The 20,605-nt window shown below is 41.4% G+C and overlaps 1 pseudogene; it reads left to right on the top strand.

Annotated features, from left to right (window-relative positions):
• Positions 1–15,366: 15,366 nt before the first annotated feature.
• LOC100986759 (large ribosomal subunit protein eL6-like) lies at positions 15,367–16,494 on the top strand (annotated as a pseudogene).
• The last annotated feature ends 4,111 nt before the right edge of the window (positions 16,495–20,605 follow it).

The following is a 20,605-nucleotide window of genomic DNA, read 5'->3' as shown; positions in this document are numbered from 1 at the left end:
CCAGCCTGTTTAATTCATTTAAACCTTTATTTCTCATTGTAAATGTCTCTTGTAAAAAAAAAAAAAAAGATGAATCCCTCCCAGAATTATGACCACATTTTGAATGTATTTCAGGCCTTATGAGTCCATTGACATTGCTTTTCCTGGATACATTTCGTTAGGATTATTATTTTCTTAAAACAGGTACAGGCTGGGCATGATGGCTCACATCTGTCCTCCCAGCACTTTGGGAGGCCGAGGAGGGTGGATCACGAGGTCAGGAGTTCGAGACCAGCCTGGCCAACATGGTGAAACCCCGTCTCTACTAAAAATAAAAATAAAAATAATTAGCTGGGCGTGGTGGTGGGCGCCTGTAGTCCCAGCTACTCGGGAGGCTGAGGCAGGAGAATCGCTTGAACCCAAGAGGCGGAGGTTGCAGTGAGCCGAGATCCTGCCACTGCACTCCAGCCTGGGGACAGAGCAAGACTCCATCTCAAAACAAAACAGGTACCGAGGTTCCGTCTGTGATGATGAAAAGCTTCTGGACGTGAATGGTGGTGATGGTTGTACAACAATGTGAACATCCTTTTTTATTTTTTATTTTTTGAGATGGAGTCTCCCTCCGTCTCCCAGGCTGGAGTGCAGTGGTGCAATCTCGGCTCACTGCAACCTCCGCCTCCCGGGTTCAAGCGATTCTCCTGCCTCAGCCCCCCGAGTAGCTGGGACTACAGGCACCTGCCACCATGCCCGGCTAATTTTTGTATTTTTAGTAGAGACGGGGATTCACCATGTTGGCCAGGCTGGTCTTGAACTCCTGACCTCATGATCCGCCCGGCTGGGCCTCCCAAAGTGCTGGGATGACAGGCATGAGCCACCGCGGCTGGCCAATGTGAATGTCATTAATGCCACAAAGGTATAAACTTCAAAGTGGTTAAGACGGTAAAGTTTACATGATGTATTTTTGACCATCATTTTTAAAAAGAAGTTTATATGCAAAAGTTCATCTGATTCTTTCATTGTTCACTAACGTTCACTGTAATATTCCTGCTATAAAGCAAGCCCCCTCTGAATCACAGTTGCCCTCAGGATGCAATAAAACCTTACTTAAGAATAATATAAACCACCTTCTTTCCTGCGGGAATTTGGCCGTACGCGGAATGAGGCTGGAGTCCCCGAGTCAGGAATTCCTCCTGTTGAAAGCTTTGATGTCTGGAACCACCCTGCAGGAATGTAGCTACTTCTGTTTTTGAGTTTTCACGGATCCCTAATATGGACAGAGACATCGTGACAACTTTGGTTCTGGGGTTGTGCTGACCTGAGACTGCACCTAGATTTCCTGCTGTGGGCATCTGGCTGCTCTGCTCTCCTCTCCCCTCCTCTCCTCCCCTCTCCTCTCCCCTCCTCTCCTCTCCCCCCCTCCCTGCTTCCCCATCACACCACTTGAGTTGCTTAGATGCTCTCCTCTCCCCTCCTTCCCTCTCCTCCCCTCCCCCCTCTCCTCCCTGTTTCCACATCACACCACTTGAGTTGCTTAGATGCTCTCCTCCCCTCCCCTCTCCTCCCCTCCCCTCCCCTCTCCTCTCCTCCCCTCCCCCTCTCCTCTCCTCCCCTCCCCTCTCCTCTCCTCCCCTCCCCTCCCCTCCCCCCTCCCTGCTTCCCCATCACACCAGTTGAGTTGCTTAGATGCTCTCCTCTCCTCTCCCCTCCTCCCCTACCCTCCTCTCCTCTCCTCTCCCCTCCTCCCCTCCCCTCCTCTCCTCTCCTCCCCTCCCTCCTCTCCCCTCCCCTTGCTGCTTCCCCATCACACCACTTGAGTTGCTTAGATGCTCTCCTCTCCCCTCTCCTCTCCCCTCCTCCCCTCTCCTCTCCCCTCTTCCCCTCTCCTCTCCCCTCCTCCCCTCTCCTCTCCCCTCCTCCCCTCTCCTCTCCCCTCCTCCCCTCTCCTCTCCCCTCCTCCCCTCTCCTCTCCCCTCCTCCCCTCTCCTCTCCCCTCCTCCCCTCTCCTCTCCCCTCCTCCCCTCTCCTCTCCCCTCCTCCCCTCTCCTCCCCTCCCCTCTCCTCTCCTCTCCTCCCCTCCCCTCTCCTCTCCTCCCCTCCCCTTTCTTTTCTTCTGTTTTTTTTTTTTCTTTTCTTTTCTGAAACAGAGTCTCACTCCGTCGCCCAGGCTGCAGTGCAGTAGTGGGATCTCAGCTCACTGCCACCTCTGCCTCCTGGGTTCAGGCGATTCTCTTGCCTCAGCCTCCTGAGTAAGTGGGTTTACAGGCATCGGCCACCACGCCCGGCTGATTTTTTTTAGGAAACCTTCAGAAACCAATGGGCTGGAAGAGAAGAGCTTTGAGAAACGTCGAGATGTTAAAAATACAATCACAGGCCGGGCGCGGTGGCTCACGCCTGCAATCCCAGCACTTTGCGAGGCCGAGGCGGGCGGATCACGAGGTCAGGAGATCGAGACCAGCCTGGCCAATATACTCAAACCCCGTGTCTACTAAAAATACAAAAAATTAGGTGGGCGTGGGGGCAGGTGCCTTTAATCCCAGCTACTCAAGAGACTGAGGCAGGAGAATCTCTTGAACCCGGGAGGCGGAGGTTGCAGTGAGCCCAGATCGCACCAATGCACTCCAGCCTGGGTGACAGAGCAAGACTCTATCTCAGAAAAAAAAAAAAAAAAAAAATGCCATCACATGACTTTTACCAAAGCCATTGACAAGGGTCCCCAAGAAGACTAGGAACAAATCTTCAGCATTTTAACTGGAAAGAGTCAGGGCATTAAGAAATTATATAACCGTAAATCCCACCTGTAGAATTTGAGCATTAATGAGTTTTACCTGTATTAGGTAAATTACAGCAGACTCTGAATTGCAGAAACTTTATGCAATATTTGGTTAACCTGTACGTGATTGTGTTCTCTGTGTGTGTGTGTGTGTGTTTAAAAAAAGGAAACTTTGAATTATTTAAGTCTGAAGAAAAGGGGACATTTCATTGTACATGATTTTTAATAATATTTTTATGGGGCTTAATTCTACTGCAAAGTTTCCCTCTCCTGGAAAATTCTGAACAGGTGCTATTTCCTTGGATTATCCAAAGCCCTAAACTGCAAACGCAGAGGTAAAGACCTCTGTCCTTTTATTGCATTTGGCCTCTCCTGGTTCTCTGTTGAGTGCATACAATGATGGTGATCAATTCTCAATTGTGGTTTTGCTTCAGCACTAAAAGAAACTTTTTGTTTTGTTTTGAGACGGACTCTCGCTCTGTCGCCCAGACTGGAGTGCAGTCGTGCGATCTCGGCTCACTGCAAGCTCCATCTCCGGGTTCAAGTGATTCTCCTGCCTCATCCTCCCGAGTAGCTGGGACGACAGGCGCCCGCCACCACACCTGGCTAATTTTTTGTATTTTTAGTAGAGACGGCATTTCACCGTGTTGGCCAGGCTGGTCTCGATCTCCTGACCTCGTGATCCTCCCGCCTCGGCCTCCCAAAGTGCTGGAATGACAGGCATGAGCCACCGCAACCGGCCTGAAAAAAAGTCGTAAGGGTCAGACAGGGTGCAGGACAAACCCTCAGTGAAGGTTCTTACCTCCGAAACACTCCTCTTGCCCCAATAAAAGGATGCCCATTTCAATCTCTGAAACCAAACAACTATGCAGCATCCATGCCTGTGGCCGATAGGACCCACCTACAAAATTAAACCTCTCTTAATTGGGCCGGGCGCGGTGGCTCACGCCTGTCATCCCAGCACTTTGAGAGGCCGGGGCGGGCGGATCACCTGAGGTCAGGAGTTCGAGACCAGCCTGGCCAACATGGTGAAACCCGGTCTCTACTAAAAATACAAAAGTCAGCCAGCTGTGGTGGTGGGCGCCAGTAATCCCAGCTACTCAGGAGGCTGAGGTAGGAGAATCACTTGAGCCCAGGAGGCGGAGGTTGCAGCGAGCCAGGATGGCACCACTGCACTCCAGCCTGGCTACAGAGTGAGACTCCGTCTGAAAGATAATAATAATTTTTAAAAAAATTAGCCAGGCATGGTGGCGGGCACCTGTCATCCCAGCTACTTGGGAGGCTGAGGCAGGAGAATCGCTCGAACGCGGGAGGCGGAGGTTGCACTGAGCTTGGATCACACCACTGCACTCCAGCCTGGGTGACAGAGCAAGACTCCATCTCAAAAAAAAAAAAAAAAAAAGTCACATCAGAATCGGAATTGCAGTTTTAAGAAGATGGAACTTCATTTGGAATCATTTCCTTATCACTAAGCTCTTCCAACAGTCCCTACACCATTGAGACTGGGGCCATGGAGGTGTGTTTCTGTCAGGGCAGCTAGAGAAGCTCTGCGGTTCTGAGTTTTCACACTTGTATTACCAAAAGGCAACACTCGGCCTGGTGTGATGGCTCACGCCTGTAATCCCAGCACTTTGGGAGGCTGAGGCAGGCGGATCACCTGAGGTCAGGAGTTCGACACCATCCTGACCAACATGGTGAAACCCCGTCTCTACTAAAAATACAAAAATTAGCCAGGCGTGGTGGTGGGCGCCTGTAATCCCAACTACTCGGGAGACTGAGGCAGGAGAATCGCTCGAACCCGGGAGGCGGAGGTTGCAGTCAGCTGAGATCGCACCACTGCACTCCAGCCTGGGTGACAAGAGCAAAACTCCATCTCAAAAAGAGAGAAAAATAAAAAGCAACACTGGAAGTTGTAGGTATTGGCTGCCACCAAGTGGCAATTTGAGGAGCAACGCCTTCACCGTCTACCCGGTTTGTGAAACAAAACAAGTTACCAGTAAAACTGAAGGCTTTTCTGAGAGGTCGCAGACCAGTTTTACAGACAAGCATAGACTCCCTGGTGGCCGGGCGCGGTGGCTCACGCCTGTCATCCCAGCACTTTGGGGGGCCGAGGCGGGTGGATCACCTGAGATCACGAGTTCGAGACCAGCCTGGCCAACATGGTGAAACCCCATCTCTACTAAAAATACAAAAATTAGCCAGACGTGGTGGCAGGTGCCTGTAATTCCAGCTGCTCGGGAGGCTGAGGCAGGAGAATCACTTGAACCCGGGAGGCGGAGGTTGCAGTGAGCTGAGATTGTGCCACTGCACTCCAGCCTGGGTGACAGAGGGAGACTCCGTCTCGAAATAAATAAATAAATAAAAATAAAAGATAAAATAAAATAAATAAAAACTGACCCCATTGACACACAGGTACAATCATTGCAGACCCAGCCACGATGCAAAGGATATTTCCCAGTGTTTCCTTTTTGGGACATAAGTATGTAACTGTAGAAATTGATAGTAGGGCCGGGCTCCATGACTCACGCCTCTAATCCCACCACTTTGGGAGGCCAGAGGAGGGCGGATCCCTTGAGCCCAGGAGCTTGAGACCAGCCTCGTCAACATAGCAAGAACCTGTGTCTACAAAAAATGAAAACATTATTCAGATGTGGTGGCGTGCACCTGTATAGTCCCAGCTACTTTGAAGGCTGACGCAAAAGAATGTTTCGAACCCACGAGGCGGAGTTTGCAGTGAGCCGAGATGGTGCCCCTGCACTCCAGCCTGGGCAACAGAGTAAGACAAGAAAAAGAAAGGAAGAAAGAAGGAAAGAAAGAAGAAGGAAGGAAAGAAAGAAGAAGGAAGGAAGGAAAGAAGGAAGGAAGGAGGGAAGGAAGGGAGGGAGGGAAAGAAGAAAGGAAAGAGAGAGAAAGGAAGGAAGGAAGGAGATAGAAGGAAGGGAGGGAGGGAGGGAAAGAAGAAAGGAAAGAGAGAGAGAGAAAGGAAGGAAGGAGATAAAGAGAAGAAAGGAAGGAAGAGAGGGAGGAAGGGAGGGAGAGAGGGAAGGAAGAAAGGAAAGAGAGAGAGAGAAAGGAAGGAAAGAGATGGAAGGAAGGAAGGGAGGAAGGGAGGGAGAGAGAGAAAGAAGAAAGGAAAGAAAGAGAGAGAAAGGAAGGAAGGAGATAAAGAAAGAGAAGGGAGGGAGGGAGGGAAGGGAGAGAGGAGAAGAGGAGAGGAGAGGAGGAGAGGAGAAGAGGAGGAGAGGAGAGGAGGAGAAGAGAAGAGAACAGAACAGAACAGAACAGAACAGAGAAAAGAGGCCAGGTGCAGTGGCTCACGCCTGTAATCCCAGTACTTTGAGAGGCTGAGGCGGTTGGATCACCTGAGGTTGGGAGTTCGAGACCAGCCTGACCAACACGGCGAAACCCCATCTCTACTAAAAATACAAAACTTAGCCGGGTTTGGTGGCAGTCGCCCGGAATGTCACGTATTCGGGAGGCTGAGGCAGGAGAATCGCTTGAACCCGGGAGGCTGAGGTTGCAGTGAGCTGAGATCGTGCCACTGCACTCCAGCCTGGGCGACAGAGCGAGACTCCATCTCAAAAATACAATAAAATAACTATCATTCAAATTCAGGGTCCTTGAGCCGTATTCCTAGTTCTATTGTCTCACCTCACTTTAAAACTATCGTTCAACAATGAGAACACTTGGACACAGCGTGGGGAACATCACACTCTGGGGCCTGTCGTGGGGTGGGGGTAGTGGGGAGGGATAGCATTAGGAGATATACTTAATGTTAAGTGATGAGTTAATGGGTGCAGCACACCAACATGGCACATGTATACATATGTAACGAACCTGCACGTTGTGCACATGTACCCTAAAACTTAAAGCATAATAATAATAATACAATTTTAAAAAACAATTTAAAAATACAAATAAAAAATAAATTAAAAAATAATAAATAAAAATAAAAACTAAAAAATACAAATAAAAATAATACAATTAAAAAAAAACTATCAAGTTCAAGTATCTGCCCCCGGTTTTCTTCATCTCTGAATGGCTGTTTTTGCAGAACTGGCAGAAACTGAGAATGAACGTCATTCATTCTTCGGACGCAGAGTTAAATTCTGCAACAGCCACAGCATCCTAACGCCTGGTTGCCTGCACCCGCCAGCCTGTTGCAAATGCTCACAGAAAGTCTGAAAACAGGAAATTCTAAAAGGAGGGGTTGCTTTTGTTTGACAACCAGACGGGCCAGTGATTTACAGCCGGACCCGGCCGCCTGCTCCTGGTCAGCCCTCTCGCAGCAGGCAGGTGACGGCACAAATGTCTCGCACAAATGTTGCCCAGGCTCTGAGAATCTGAGAACGCCTTTTGCTTTTTGCAGTTCAAGGGACTTCCACTCCGGGCGGGAGATGCCAGTTCCAGATAAATGCATTTAGGTGGTTTATTATTCCAATTAATTTAATTAGAATTTAATTTAAATTTAATTGAGATAATTAAATTTATAAGGATAATCAAATTTATTAATTAATATAATTAAATTTATCAATTAATTTAATTAATGAAGTTATTAAATTAATCAATAAATAAATTTATTAATTTATATTAAATTAATTATAAATAAATAGATAAATAAATAAATAATTGAATATTAATTTAATAAACAAATAAATGTTTGTAACTATTTATAAATATTAATTTTATAAATATAAATATTAATTATATATTTTATATATAATTAATTTTATATATAAATTTATATATAATTTTATATAAAATTAATTATATAAACATTTATAGCTATTAATAATTATTTATAAATATTAATTATATAAATGTTAATTAATTGTATATTCATAAGTTAGTTGATAAATTTAATTATTGATAAGTATTAATCAATAAATAATCGATAGATTTAATTATTTATAAATTTAATTATTTATTAATTACTTATAATTAATTATATAATAAAATGATTTATTAATCAAATTACTTTATTAATTGATTTAATTGTTTTATTAATTAAATTAAGTTTATTAATTGATTTAATTAATAAGTGCATGAGGTGTTTAATAAATTACTTAAATTTATTAATTAATTTGGGATGATTCCTACATCTCATACACGTGTCTTTAAGAAACACCACATACTCCGAATTTAGTAATTCCTAAATGTCTTGCAGGCCTTCTCAGAGGAAGTGCTGTTTTTCTTTAACAATGGGAACCCTATTTTATCTGTCAGTGAGCAGTCCACACGTTGTAATTTTTTTCTTTCATACGCTGGGAAATATGAGGCATTTTTGCTTCCCCCCAACCCCCTTTCTTCGGAAGACAGGGCTTCCTGCTGTCTGGTTTTGCTCTTGTAGCTGAACGTCGCTTGGGGCCAGCGAGATTTAAGCGATGCTTTTGTGCAAAGCGTTGGAGCCTGGCTCATGAAGGCTGCTTGCAGAATTATGGATAATCCCGTTACCTGGGACTTCCCACTCTTGCAGCTTGCCAGAGTCAGAGAGGTATTTGTTCTCTGATAACAAAGCCGTCTTTAAAATAAAATAGGACCCACAATTGCGCTGCTGGGCAAAACTTCGTGAGAAATAAAAACTGATAAAACTATGTATATAAATGTTCTGAGAATGAAGCTCTGATTTTTTTTTTTTTTTTTTTTTTGAGACGGGCGTTTGCTCTTGTTACCCAGGCTGGAGTGCAACGGCGCGATCTGGGCTCACTGCAACCTTCGCCTCCCGGGTTCAAGCGATTCTCCTGCCTCAGCCTCCCAAGTAGCTGGGATTACAGACGCCTGCCACCACGCCCAGCTAATTTTTGTATTATTAGTAGAGACGGGGTTTCACCATATTGGTCAGGCTGGTCTCGAACTCCTGACCTCAGGTGATCCACCCGCCTCGGCCTCCCAAAGTGCTGAGATTACAGGCATCAGCCACCGTGCCCGGCGTATTTGTTTGTTTGTTTATTTGTTTGTTTTTCTTTTTTTGAAACAGAGTTTTATTCTTGTTGCCCAAGCTGGAGTGCAATGGTGCAACCTGAACTCACTGCAAGCTCCGCCTACCGGGTTCAAGCGATTCTCCTGCCTCAGCCTGCCGAGTAGCTGGAATTACAGGCCTGGCTCTTGATATATATAAATAAATAAATAAATAAATAAATATAAAATATATATTAAATATATATTAAATATATATTATATATTATATATTATACAAAACATATATATTATATAATATATATACTATATAATATACTATATATTATACTAATATATACTATATATACTAATATATATAGTATATACTAATATATACTATATATACTAATATACACTATATAATATACTAATACATACTATATTATATATACTATATACTATATTAATATATACTATATTATATTATACTATGTAATATATAATTACATAGTATAATATAATATATTATACATAATAATATATGTTATATTATATATAACGATATATAATACTATATAATATACTATATATGATATAGTATATTATTATACTATATAATATATTATATTATGTATTATATTATATATTATACTATATAATATATAATATAATATAATATATTATATAGTATAATATATAATATAGTATAATATAATATAATATGTAATATATTATAATATACTATATTATAATATAATATAGTATATTATAATATACTATATTATAATATAATATATCATATATATTATATATCATATAATATATTATATAATATAATATATAATATAGTATAATATAATATAATATGTAATATATTATAATATACTATATTATAATATAATATATCATATATACTATATATGATATAATATATTATATAATATAATATATATAAGATAATATATATTATAATATAAAATATAATATATATTATAATATATTATATTATAATATATATATTATTATATCTATTATACAGATATATATTATATATTATATATTATATGTTATACATTATATATTATCTATTATCTATAGCTACTATATATTATACATATTATATATTAAATAAAATATATATAATATATTATATTATATAGCATTATTAATATATATTATAATTAATATATATTAAGATATTTATATATTATATAATTAATATATATTAATTATAATACATATTATATATAATATATACTTATAATATAATATAATTATTATACATAATATATTATATAATTATATATAATATAATATATATTATTATATTATAATATATTATATATTGTATATAAATATATAATATATTATATAATATATGTTATATTATATAATATATTATATATAAATATATATTATATAATATATGTTATATTATATATTATTATATGTTATATTATATATTATAATTATATAATTATATATAAAGTACATATTATATATTTTATATATATTAAATATATATAGTTAATGTATACATATTTTTAAATCTTGTCCACATTCCTAAGGGGTCTGGGGAGTGGTGCCCTACAAACCATCCATTCTCATCAGATGGGTTTTATTTAACCTTATATACCATGACTTACTTTCCAACCTGACTCCAGCATGACATTATAAGACAAGAAAGAAAATCAAAATACTTATCCCCAAAATATATTTCATTGCCATATCTCGAAATGGCCCTGGAAGGCGGTTCTTTGTGGGGGGAAACTCACATCTGCAGAGAATCTGTATTCACACAGCGAGATCTTTTTCTTCCAGGCCCTCCCAATCCTAAAGAGATTATCTAGGAGTCTAGCAAGCTTGTCAAGGTCTGAATAGGAAACATTTGTCTTCTGCTGTCTCTAAGGGCAGCCACTATGAGACCTCAAAAGAACCTTGGTCTCCACAATCTCTTATCTTAACCCAAACATTTCCTTTCTATGGATCCCAGGTCTTAAACAAACTCAACCAGTTGTCAACCAGACAATGTTTCAATTCACGGATAGCCTGGAAGGCCCCAGTTTGAATTGTCTCACCTTTGTGGACCGAACCAATACCTTTCTTTTCTTGCTTTTTCTTTCTTTCTTTTCTTTCTTTCTTTTTTCTCTCTCTTTCTTCCTTCGTTTCTTTTCATTTTCTCTCTTTCCCTCCCTCCCTCCTTCTCTCTCTTTCTTCTTTCTTTCTTCCTTTCTTTCTTTTCTTTCTTTCTTTTCTCTTTCCCTCCCTCCCTCAGTCTCTCTTTGTTTCCTTCCTTCCTTCTTTTTCTCTCTTTTCCTTCCTTCCTTTCTTCCTTCCTCTCTTTCCTTTCTTTCTTTTCTCTCTTTCCCTCCCTCCATCTCTCTCTTTCTTTCTTTCTTTCTTTCCTTTTGAGACAGAGTCTCGCTCTGTCGCCCAGGCTGGAGTGCAGTGGCATGATTCAGTCCACTGCAATCTCCGCCTCCTTCCTGGGTTCAAGCGATTCTGTTGCCTCGGCCTCCCGAGTAGCGCTGGGATTACAGGTGTCCACCACCACGCCTGGCTAATTTTTGTATTTTTAGTAGAGATGGGGTTTCGCCATGTTGGCCAGGCTGGTCTCGAACTCCTGACCTCAGGTGATCCACCCACCTCGGCCTCCCAAAGTGCTGGGATTACAGGTGTGAGCCACCACACCCGGCCTCAATAGATACTTAAAAACAAACTTTACAATAAGTCGTATAAAGGGAGAGAAAGTGCAATACACGTGCATAACGATTAAGAGACTCAATATTTTAAGGCGGCTGATGGAGTCTTCAGATTCACTTGTAGGTCTCATGTAATTCAAATCAACATTTCAATAGTTTTTTCTGTGGAACTGGAGGAACTGTTTGTAAAATGTAAATGGGAATGGCACTAGAAAGAGAAGGGAATGGGGAGGGGAGGAGGGAGAGGAAGAGGAGGGGGAGGGAAAAAGAAAGAGGAGAAAGAGGAAGAGGAGGAGGGGAGAAGGAGGAAGGAGAGATGGAGGAGGAGGGGAGGAGGGAGAGGAAGAGGAGGGGGAGGGAAAGAGAAAGAGGAGAAAGAGGAAGAGGAGGAGGGGAGAAGGAGGAAGGAGAGATGGAGGAGGAGGGGAGAAGGAAGAGGAGGGAGACGAAGAGGGGAAAAGGCAGAGATGGGGAAGATAGCAAAGGAGGACAAAGAGGAGGAGGAGGAGAAGGAGGAGGCAGAGGGGGAGAATGAGAAGGGGAAGAAGGAGGAGGAAGAGGAGAAGGATGAGAAGGGGGAAGAGGAAAGGGAGGGAGAGAAAGGAGGGGAAAGAGAAGGAGGGAGAGAAAGAGCAGGGAAGGAGGGGAAGAGGAGGGAGAAGGAGGAGGATGGAAAGGGAGGAGGGGGAGGGTGGGGAGGAGCAGGTGAAGGGAGGAGGAGGGAGGAGTAAGGGGAGTGGGAGGGGGAGGGGGAGGAGGAGGGGAAGGGAGGAGTAGGGAGGAGGAGGAGGGAGGAGAAGGGGAGGAAGAGAAGGGGAGGGGGAAGGGAGGAGGAGGGGAAGGGAGGAGGAGGAGGGAAGGGAGGAAGGGAAGGGAAGAGGAGGAGAAGAAGAGGAGGAGGAGGTGGAGGGAGGAGGAGGGGGATCAGGAGAAGAGGATAGGAGGAGAGGAAGGTGGGAGGAGGGGGAGGAGAAGGGAAGAGGGAGTGAGGACGAGGGAGGAGGAGGGGAAGGGAGGAGGAGGAGGGAGGAGGGAGGAGAAGGGGAGGAAGAGAAGTGGGGGAGGGGGAAGGGAGGAGGAGGGGAAGGGAGGAGGAGGAGGGAAGGGAGGAAGGGAAGGGAAGAGGAGGAGAAAGGAGGAGGAGGTGGAGGGAGGAGGAGGGGGATCAGGAGAAGAGGATAGGAGGAGAGGAAGGTGGGAGGAGGGGGAGGAGAAGGGAAGAGGGAGTGAGGACGAGGGAGGAGGAGGGGAAGGGAAGAGGAGGAGAAGAAGAGCAGGAGGGCAGGGCGGGGGAGGGAGGAGGAGGTGGAGGGGGAGAAGAGGATGGGAGAGGAGGAAGGTAGGAGGAGGAGGGGCAGGAGAAGAGAAGTGGAGAAGAAAAGGAGAAGGAGAAGGGAGGAGGAGGGATGAGGAGTGGGAGGAGGAGAAGTGGGGGAGGGGGAAGGGAGGAGGAAGAGGGAAGGGAAATTGTGTTTCCAGTGCATTTCTTGCTTCCGCGGAAATTGTCTATCAAATTCATTTCCTGCTTCTGTGATAATTGTCTGTCAAATGCATTTCTTGCTTCCGTGGAAATTGTCTTTCAAATTTATTTCTTGCTTCCGTGATAATTGTCTTTCAAATGCATTTCTTGCTTTCTTGGAAATTATCTTTCAAATGCATTTCTTGCTTCTGTGATAATTGTCTTTCAAATGCATTTCTTGCTTTCCTGGTGAATGGCAGCATAAAATAATTCGCTAGGTGCTTCTGCTCTAATTTTGGTTAACTTTTTTTTCAGTGTATGTGCAGCTTTTATTTTTTTAAATTTTATTATTATACTTTAAGTTCTAGGGTACATGTGCACAACGTGCAGGTTTGTTACATATGTATACATGTGCCATGCTGGCGTGCTGCACCCATTAACTCGTCATTTAACATTAGGTATATCTCCTAATGCTATCCCTCCCCCTCCCCCTGGTTGTTTAACATTTTTATTTGATCCTTTTATTATTTAATATTTGCTGAACTGTCTTCCTTCCTTTGGGAAATCTTTTTTTTTTTTTTTTTTTTTTGACGGAGTTTCGCTCTTGTTGCCCAGGCTGGAGTGCAGTGGCACAATCTGGGCTCACTGCAACCTCCGCCTCCCGGATTCAAGCAATTCTCCTGCCTCAGCCTCCAGAGTAGCTGGGATTACAGGCACTCACCACCACGTCCGGCTAATTTTGTATTTTTAGTAGAGACAGGGTTTCTCTATGTTGGTCAGGCTGGTCTCAAACTCCCAACCTCAGGTGATCCACCTGCCCCTTCCTCTCAAAGTGCTGGGATGACAGGTGTGAGCCACCGCGCCCAGCCTTGGCATTATTTTACAGTACAGTGTCCCACGTGCCTCAAGACAGATGTGCTTGTTCAGAAGCCCACCCGGGTCTACAGCTTTCCTGTCCCCTGCTGTGTGCCCAGCATGCTAAGAATGTAGCAGGATGAGCCACAGACAAAACTCCTCAGACACCGGATTGAAGAAGGAACAGGTTTTCATTCGGCCGGGAGCGTCGGCAGACTCGCGTCTTAAGAGCTGAGCTCCCCGAAAAAGAAATTCTTGGCCTTTTTAAAGGCTTACAGCTTTAAGGGGTCCACGTGAAAGGGTCGTGATATATGAAGCAAGCGTGGGGAATGTGACTTGGGGCTGCATGCATCAGCTAACAGAACAAAAAGTTTTATAATGTTTTTTTCATACAGTGTCTGGAATTTACAGACAATACAAATAGTTTAGGTCAGGGGTTGATGTTATCATTTTTACTTATTTTTTTACCTCCTAGGGCCGGGCGGTGGTGCCAAGGGTGTCTGGCTACTTACCTTACTGAGGTGTAGGGAAAAGAAAGACAAATCAGACTGTTACTGTGTCTATATAGAAAGGAAAGACATAAGAGAGTCCATTTTGAAAAAGACCTGTACTTTCAACTATTGCTTTGCTGAGATGTTGTTCATTTGTAGCTTGGCCGCAGCCACTTTGACCCAACCTGGAGCTCACAAAAACATGTGTTGTATGAAATCAAGGTTTATGAAATCGAGGTTATGAAATCAAGGGCTGTGCAGGACGTGCCTTGTCAAGAAAATGTTCACGAGCAGTATACTTGGTGAAACTCATCGCCATTCTCTAGTCTCAATAAACCAGGGGCACGATGCACTGCGGAAAGCTGCCGGGACCTGTGCCCTTGAAAGCCGGGTATTGTCCAATTGTCCAAGCGGGGTATCGTTTCTCCCCATGTGATAGTCTGAAATATGGCCTCGTGGGATGAGAAAGACCCGACCGTCCCCCAGCCCGACACCCGTAGAGGGTCTGAGCTGAGGTGGATTGGTAAAAGAGGAAAGCCTCTTGTAGTTGAGATAGAGGAAGGCCACTGTCTCCTGCCTGCCCCTGGGAACTGAACATCTCGGTATAAAACCCGAGTGTACGTTTGTTCAATTCTGAGATCGGAGAAAAACCGCCCTATGGTGGGAGGCGAGACATGTTTGCAGTAATGCTGCCTTGTTATTCTTTACTCTGCTGAGATATTTGGGTGGAGAGAAACATAAATCTGGCTTACGTGCACATGCAGGCATAGTACCTTCCCTTGAACCTAATTATGACATAGATTCTATTGCTCACATGTTGGTTGCTGACCTTCTCCTTACTATCACCCTGCTCTCCTACGACATTCCTTTTTGCTGAAATAATGAAAATAATAATCAATAAAAACTGAGGGAACTCAGAGGCCGGTGCCGGTGCAGGTCCTTGGTGTGCTGAGCGCCGGTCCCCTGGGCCCACTGTTGTATCTTTACACTTTATCTCTGTGTCTTATTTCTTTTCTCAGTCTCCGTCCCACCCGACTAGAAATACCCACAGGTGTGGAGGGTCAGGCCACCCCTTCACTGAGGGAAGAGAGAGACCCTCTCATATTGTTTTATGTTGTTTTATACTCATTACCTGTTTTAAGAGAAAAACAAGGAAGTGAGATCAAAGACAGGCAGCCCGGTGCCAGGCCCGAAACCAGGCCTGGGCCTGCCTGCCCTAAACCCAGTAGTTAAAAATCAACTCGTAACTTAGAAACCGATGTTATTCATAGACTCCAGACATCGTATAGAAGAACACTGGGAAACTCCCTGCCTGTTCTGTTTCTCTCTGACCACAGGTGCACGCAGCCCCTGTCACGTACCCCTTGCCTGCTCAAATCAATCATGACCCTTTCATGTGAAATCTTTAGTGTTGTGAACTCTTAAAAGGGACAGAAATTGTGCATTTGGAGAGCTGGGATTTTAAGGCAGTAGCTTGCCGATGCTCCCAGCTGAATAAAGCCCTTCCTTCTACAACTTGCTGTCTGAGAGGTTTTGTCTGAGGCTCGTCCTGCTACATTACTTTTGTGTGTGTTTTTTTTGTTTTTTTTTTCCAACTTCTTGCTTTTTCTCTCCTCCTGTCTTGTGAGCTAGGCAAGGTGAGGGGACGAGGGCAGCAGGGGGAGTACTGGTCTCCTTCCTTAAGAATATCCCTGGAAACTCTCTTTCCCATCTTGCACGATGGCAGGTGAAAAAGTTGAGAAGGCAGATACTAAAGAGAAGACATCTCAGGCCAAGAAGGCTGATGCTGGTGGCGAGGTGAAAAAGCGTCACCTCAAGGCTAAAAGGCCCAAGAAGAGGAAGCCCCATTGCAGCCACCACCGTGTCCTTGTCAGAGGAATTGGCAGGCAATCCCTATATCTGCCGTGTATTCCGGAAAGGCCGTGTACAAGAGGAAGTACTCAGCCACTGAATCCAAGGTTCAAAAGAAAAAGGAGAAGGTTCTTGCAACCGTTACAAAACCAGTTGCCGGTGACAAGGACGGAGGTACCCGCGTGGTTAAACTTCGCAAAATGCCTAGATATTATCCTGAAATGCCTACCCTTGTTTTTACTTTAACTCGTTACTTTGAATTTTGTTCTGCTTGTCTCTTTAATCACCTAGCCCTGCTTCTCATGTAAATAAGACTCTCTCTAGCTGGGAAGGCCGGACAAACTCCAATTGACCACTTAATTTACAAGACTCTAAGGGCTCCTCACCCAACCCCCTTTCCTAAGGAGTTGGCCTGGGTAAACAGATCCTCAGCATTTCAAACGAGCCCAATTAACTAATAAGGTACTGGCACCCACAATGTATGAAGTTCCCAGGAATTTTCCTCCAAGAGATAACAACATAAAACCTTCAGTTTGTGTCCTGCATAGACCATATATCTAATTATAATGAAAGATTTAGAACCTTGCACCTGCTACCGTTGCTCTTCTTGTCACCATTTGTCTTTTGTTTATCACTCTGTAACCCTTTTGATTTTTTTCATTCTTGCATGTTTTTACTTCTGTAGAATTATTACATTTGAGTCCCCCTCCCCTTCCTAAACCTAGGTATAAAAGTTAATCGAGCCCCTTCCGCATGGCCGAGAGAATTTTGAGCGTTAGCCGTCTCTTTGGCCGCCGGCTTAATAAAGGACTCTTAATTCGTCTCAAAGTGTGGCGTTCTCACTAACTCGCCTGGGTACGACAATCCTACTGAAGATGTACCAGTGAGCACGTGAGAAAACGGCGAGCCAGCATTACGCCCGGGACCATTCGGATCCTCCTCACTGCAGGCCACATGGGCAAGAGTGATGGTTTTCCTGAAGCAGCTGGCTAGTGGCTTGTTACTTGTGACTGGACCTCTGGTCCTCAATCGAGTCCCTCCACAAAGAACGCAGCAGAAATTTGTCACTGCCACCTCAACCAAAATCGATATCAGCAATGTAAAAATCCCAAAACATCTTACTGATGCCCACTTCAAGAAGAAGCATCTGCGGAAGCCCAGACACCAGGAAGGTGATGGTTTTCCTGAAGCAGCTGGCTAGTGGCTTGTTACTCGTGACTGGACCTCTGGTCCTCAATCGAGTCCCTCCACAAAGAACGCAGCAGAAATTTGTCACTGCCACCTCAACCAAAATCGGTATCAGCAATGTAAAAATCCCAAAACATCTTACTGATGCTTACTTCAAGAAGCAGCAGCTGCAGAAGCCCAGACACCAGGAAGGTGCCATCGTCAACACAGAAAAAGAGACATATGAGATTACGTAGCAGCGCGAGATTGATCAGAAAGCTGTGGACGCACAGATTTTACCAAAAATCAAAGCTATTCCTCAGCTCCAGGGCTACCTAGGATCTGTGTTTGCCCTGACCAATGGAATCTATCCTCACAAATTGGTGTTCTAAATGTCTTAAGAACCTCATTAAATAGCTGACTACAAAAAAAAAAAAAGAAAAAAAAAGGAATATACCTGGAACAAGGAGCAGGTTCCGTAGCGGGAACTTCCTTGGAATCAAAGCACCTTAATTGGGAAGAGGTTTCCTCATCTCTCCTTCTTCTCACCTGCTTTCCTTTGCCCTGCAAAGGCTGCGGAACACACCGCCTCAAAACATGGGGCTTTGTCACAAAGATTTCTGAAACGAAAGCCAGTGAGAAGAAGGATAGATAAGAAAACCTCTTCCCAATTAAGCCACTTCCTCATCACACCTTGTCTTACCAGGGACCAGGGACTCATGTGCCTGGTTTTATGAAATGAGACCACCACTTCTCCTGTTGTCCTTCCCAGCTTCTCCCCAGCCTCCCCTTTTCCCTAGTTTATAAGACAGGGCAAAAGGAAAAAAGCAAAAAGTTGGAAAGAAACAGAAGTAACATAAATAGCCAGATGACCTTTTTTATTTATAATATTTTACTACAATATTTTATTGTTATGTAATAATATCTATATTACCTGTAATATTTTAATATAAATATTAGCGATATTTAATATAAATATTACACATATTATAATATATTATATTATAATAAATATAATATTTATTATAATATAATAATATATAAAATAATATAATATATAAAATAATATAATATTATGATATATTATATTATCATTATATTATAACATTATGATATATTATATTAGAATATATTATAATATAATATCTATATTTTATTATTATCAGAATAATAATGAAATATTATCAAAATAATAATAAAATATTAAAAATAATAAAATATTATAAAATAATAACAAAATATCATTATTATAAAATAATAACAAAATATCATTATTATAAAATAATAACAATATTATTATAAAATAATAAAATATCATTATTATAAAATAAGAATAAAATATCATTATTATAAAATAATAAAATATCATTATTATAAAATAATAATAAAATATCATTATTATAAAATAATAATAAAATATCATTATTATAAAATAATAATAAAATATCATTATTATAAACTAATAATAAAATATCATTATTATAAACTAATAATAAAATATCATTATTATAAACTAATAATAAAATATCATTATTATAAACTAATAATAAAATATTATTATAAAATAATAATAAAATATCATTATAAACTAATAATAAAATATCATTATTATAAAATAATAAAATATCATTATTATAAAATAATAATAAAATATCATTATTATAAAATATTATAAAATTATTATAAAATATAATAATTTTATAATATTTATAAATATTATATATTATAAAATTATTATAAAATAATAATAATATATGATTATTTTAAAATAATATAATATTAACCGCTGACCAAAACTACTGGCGCTATCTGTAAATTGCAGACATCGTATGAGAAAGCACTGTGAAACTTTCTGTTCTGTTAGCTGATGTATGTAGCCCCCAGTCACGTTCCTCACGCTTACTTGATCTATCATGACCGTTTCACATGGACCATTTAGAGTTGTAAGCCCTTAAAAGTGCTAGGACTTTCTATTTCGGGGAGCTCAGCTCTTACCACACGAGTCGGCCGACGCTCCCGGCCGAATAAAAAACCTCTTCCTTCTTTAATCCGGTGTCTGAGGAGTTTTGTCTGCGACTCGTCTTCCTACGGTTTCAGGGACTCCTGTGCCTGGTTTTGTGACAGGAAAGGAGGGGTCCCGGTCCAGACCCCAAGAGACGTTCCTGGATCTCGTGCAAGAAAGAATTCAAGGCCAGGCAAGACAGTGCAAAGCAAAAGCACGTTTATTAACAGAGGACAGGCCGGGGCGCGGTGGCTCACGCCTGTCATCCCAGCACTCTGGGAGGCCGAGGCAGGTGGATCACCCGAGGTCAGGAGTTCGAGACCAGCCTGACCATCACGGTGAAACCCCGTCTCTACTAAAAATACAAAATTAGCCAGGCGTGGTGGTGCACGCCAGTAATCCCAGCTACTGGGGAGGTTGAGGCAGGAGAATGGCTTGAACCCGGGAGGCGGAGGTTGCAGGAAGCCAAGATCGCACCATTGCACTCCAGCCTGGCTGACAGAGTAAGTCACCATCTCAAAATAAATAATAATAATAATCGGCTGGGCGCAGTGGCTCACACCTTTCATCCCAGCACTCTGGGAGGCCGAGGTGGGCAGATCACCTGAGGTCAGGAGTTCCACACCAGCCTGGAAAACATGGTGAAACCCTATCTCTACTAAAAATACAAAAATTAGCCAGGTGGCGTGGCAGCCTGTAATCCCAGCTACTCGGGAGGCCGAGGCAGGAGAATCACTGGAACCCGGGAGGCGGAGGTTGCAGTGAGCCAAGATCATGTCACTGAACTCCAGACTGGGTGACAGAGCGAGACTCTGTCTCAAAAAAATTATTATTATTATTATATTATATTATTTTATATATTATTAAAATTATATTATTTTATTATATATATTCTATATAATATAATAATAATATTATATATTCTACATAATATATAATAATGTAATATATTATTCTACATAATATATTATAATACATTATTATATATTATATATTATAATATATTATTATATTTTATTATATGTTATATATTATAATTATACTATATTATTATATATTATTATACATTATATTATATGTATTATTATATATTATATTATATTATATATTATTATATATTATATTATATTATATATATTATTATATATTATATTATATTATATATATTATTATATATTATATATTATAATTATATTATATTTATATTATATATAATTTTACATTATATATTATAATTATATTATATTATATTATTATATATAATTATATATTATGTATTATAATTATATTAGATTATTATTGTATATAATTATATAGTATAATTATATTATTGTATATAATTATATAGTATAATTATATTATTGTATATAATTATATAGTATAATTATATTATTGTATATAATTATATAGTATAATTATATTATTGTATAT

The sequence above is a fragment of the Pan paniscus genome, chromosome Y (genome assembly GCF_029289425.2).
Source record: "Pan paniscus chromosome Y, NHGRI_mPanPan1-v2.0_pri, whole genome shotgun sequence".
In the NCBI taxonomy this organism is placed as follows: Eukaryota; Metazoa; Chordata; class Mammalia; order Primates; family Hominidae; genus Pan; species Pan paniscus.
This window is presented reverse-complemented; position numbering and strand designations above follow the sequence as displayed.